This window comes from Octopus bimaculoides, chromosome 2 (genome assembly GCF_001194135.2).
Source record: "Octopus bimaculoides isolate UCB-OBI-ISO-001 chromosome 2, ASM119413v2, whole genome shotgun sequence".
Lineage (NCBI taxonomy): Eukaryota > Metazoa > Mollusca > Cephalopoda > Octopoda > Octopodidae > Octopus > Octopus bimaculoides.
The window spans coordinates 58,664,030-58,667,795 of NC_068982.1; the positions used below are offsets into that span (position 1 = coordinate 58,664,030).

At 31.8% G+C, this 3,766-nt stretch overlaps 1 long non-coding RNA gene across 1 annotated transcript in view; it reads right to left on the bottom strand.

The window, feature by feature from the left end:
* Positions 1-3,766, bottom strand: part of LOC128251010 (uncharacterized) — a 176,108-nt gene that overhangs the window by 12,477 nt on the left and 159,865 nt on the right. Inside the window, exon 3 of the long non-coding RNA XR_008266921.1 lies at positions 1,747-1,853. This is a non-coding gene — a long non-coding RNA (uncharacterized LOC128251010). The remainder of the gene's footprint in view (positions 1-1,746; positions 1,854-3,766) is intronic.

Genomic DNA, 3,766 nt, shown 5'->3' on the forward strand with positions numbered 1-3,766 from the left:
AGTAAAAACAAGAAGAAAAAACAATGAAAAACTAACCAATTCAGATGATTAACAGCAGACGCGTTTCAGGATTATGATTAATAATTAACAATTAATAATCAATTTCCTTCATCAGTACTGTATTCCAGTAGTGCTATCTGTGAGATTCTCAGCTTTTTTAGCTGCTATTTTCTTAACTTCGGTATATGGTGAAGCAAATATTTTGCTGATCCCTTAATTATATTTATAAATATATATATATATATATATATATATATATATATATATATATATATATATATATGTATATATATATATATACAGAGAGAGAGAGAGAGAAAGAGCGAGAGAGTTACTGAAGTTCAAGAGAGTCAATGAAGTTTAAGAGAGTCGATGGAACTTAACAAAGACAAAATTTAATTTAGACAGATAATGATTATTTAAGGGTTGAAGACTAAGGATGTAAACATAAATGGTGAAATAACTTAGATTATGTAGTTTACAGTACAGGATTAATCAGCTTAGAGTATGTATTTTTTAATACAGGACTAATTAACTGAACATTTGATGAGCTAATAAGCTCAGTTGGGCCTTATGGTTTCACTACTTGTTGATGTCATTGTTGTTTAATTGGATCACAGACACTTCTGCTAGGACTGTTTCATTCCCCCCCCCCCCAGTTTTGTCCAGATACAATACCAACTATCCAGACACCAATGATTCAGAATCTCTTATTATCTGCACTAATTTATGAACAGGAATTTCAAATTACCATGGGTACCAGATTAATTTACTGGTGTCTTGCACGTTTCACAAAATACAATTTAATAAACTTATATCATTTATATTAATGTGACGGTACCTGTAATTTATCTAACTATTTAAGTAAATTTCATATTTATTTAATTTAGAGTGTGTTGACCAAGATGTAGGAATGCCTGTGTGGTAAGAAGTTTGCTTCCCACCCTCATGGCTCCAGGTCCAGTTCCACTACATGGCAAAGTAGACGTGCAATTTTTACCTTTCAATGAAAAGTGTACTAATCCCTCTCTCTCTTTCGGAGATGCACAAGCACATACACAGACATATATACACGCGGCAGTAACTTCCGCCTACCAAATTCAATCACAAAGCTTCGGTCGGCCCGGGGCTATAGCAGAAGACACTTGCCCAAGGTGCTACACGGTAGGACTGAACCTGAAACCATGTAGCTGGGAAGCATACTTCCAAACCACACAGCCTTGCCCGCGCCTACTATAACTTTTAATTCTCCATGCAAAGTAGGCATGCAAATTTTACCTTTAAATGTAAAGTGTGTTAGTATTTTTAACTTTGCGTGAAAAGTGGGTATACAATCTTTACCTTTCCATGAAAAGTGTAGGAGTAACTTTTAATTTTCCATGAAAAGTAGGCATGCAAATTTTACCTTTCTCTGAAAAGTGTGCTAGTAATTTTTAACTTCCCATGCAATTTGTACCTTTTCATGAAAAGTGTGCCAGTAATTTTTACTTTTCCATGAAAAGTGTGCTAGTAATTTATACCTTTCTATGCAGAGTAGGCATACAACTTTTACCTATCCATGAAAAGTGCCCTAGGAGTTTTTAACTTTTCATACAGAGCAGACATGCAATTTTTACCTTTTTATGAAAAGCATGCAAGTAATTTTAATTTCCCATGCAATGTAAGCATGCAATTTTTACTTTTCCATGAAAAATGTGCTAGTAGTTTAGTAGTCTTTAACTTTGAATGAAAAGCAGAATATTTAACTTCAAAAGGAAAAGTGAGCTTGTAGTTTTTAACTTTCCATGATCAAATAACAAAATGTCACAGTGCACATCATTAGTTTCTGTATAAATAGCCGCTTTTGTTTGCACCTGTAAAAAAAGAAAAAAAAAAATTAATCAATATAACAAAAAGTTTTAGAAAACAATTAAAATTATTTTGAATTAAAAATAAAAGGTATTAATCAGAATTGCTTGTGTCTTTTAGCTTTTATTTCTTCCAGTCATTTCACTGTGACACTGCTTGGACACAATCTTGAAGGGTTTATGCAAAATGAATTGACCTAAGTATTTATTTTTAAGTCCAGTACTTATTTTATCGATCTTTTTTGCCAAACCACTAAGTTATGGATAGTGGGGTGTATAAACGAACCAATACCAGTTGTCAAGCCTGAGGCTATAGTAGAAGACACTTGCCCAAGGTGCCATGCAGTGGGACTGAACCTGGAACCATGTGGTTGGTAAGCAAGCAACTTACCACACAGCCACTCCTGCACCTATATATGTTTAAGAATCTTATTGAAACAATTATAATAATGGGTTCAAATTTTGGCACAAGACCAGCGGTTTCAAGGAAGGAGCTAAGTCAGTTACATCAGCCCCAATGCTCAACTGCTACTTATTTTATCGAACTACAAAAGGATGGAGAGCAAAGTCAGCTCCAGTGGAATTTGAACTCGGAACATATAGATGAACAAAATGCCGTTAAGCATTTTGCTTGGTGTGTCGTTTATTCTGCCTGCTTGCTGACTTATCATATCATATCTAGCCACTGAGTAGATCCCTTAGCTATAATATTCCTGTCTGATTGACAGCTGACCTCGAGTTAGAGAACAACAATAACAACAATTGAAGCAGCAACAACCACAGTTATAACAATGAACAGGTGAAGCTAAAATACAGGTATTATGAGTTTATGAAATGCTCTTGCATTTTCATGGTATTCAGCTCACTTTATGTGATGGTGTATGACATAATGGTTAAGGTGTTGCACTTGCAATCACAACATTGGGATTTCAATTCTCAAGCTGGGCAGTGTATTGTGTTCTTTTTATAAACCAGGTAGAATTAGGAGGGCGATAGAGGATAAAGTAGGAATTGGTGGGAGGAGAATAAAGCAACAACAGAGTGTTGGAGATAGGAGAAAAAAGAGAAAGAAAATGCCCCTAGCACTTCAGGCTGTATTTTATCAACTTCACAACATGGGCATATGTGACTTTCATCAAATTCCAATGATAAAATTAGGTCAGCATAAATAAATACAGATGAAGATTGATGTCCTAAAAATACAAGCAAACAAGGCCTACAAAAAAATTAAATAAAGTTAAATAAAAAATTTTTAATTCTTCAAAAAATTAACCATTATTTATTTATTTATTTATTTACATCTTTTGACAAATAAATAAATTCAGTACTTGATTGTTATATCTAGAAGCAATTTAAATGGACCTATTTTTTTAAAATTATCTAAAGGTTCTTTTTAAACTGTATATATAAATTTAAAATAAAATAAAATTTTTAAGACACTTTTTTTATAATTTTCTTTCTTTTGAGTTTTACATTTCAGTATTTGTTTTTTTACTTTGAAACTTACATTGAGATTCTTGTAATCAAATGAAGTGAATTTAATTAAATACTTAAATCTAAGATAAAAAGGTATGTATATGCGTATGTAGGTATGTACACACACACACACACATATGTATGCACACACAAAAAGAATATATACTCATATGTTTGGATATTATTTGTATTCACTTATCTTCTACTGTCCAATCAGTACACACACACACACATATACACAATGTATATATATATATATATATATATACACACATATATATATATATATATATATATATACACACATATATATATATATATATATAAATATATGTATATAATCTGTATATGTATATAATATAAACATATATAATATATGAATACACAAACACACACACACACATATATATATACACACAAACATACATATATATAGATGCATA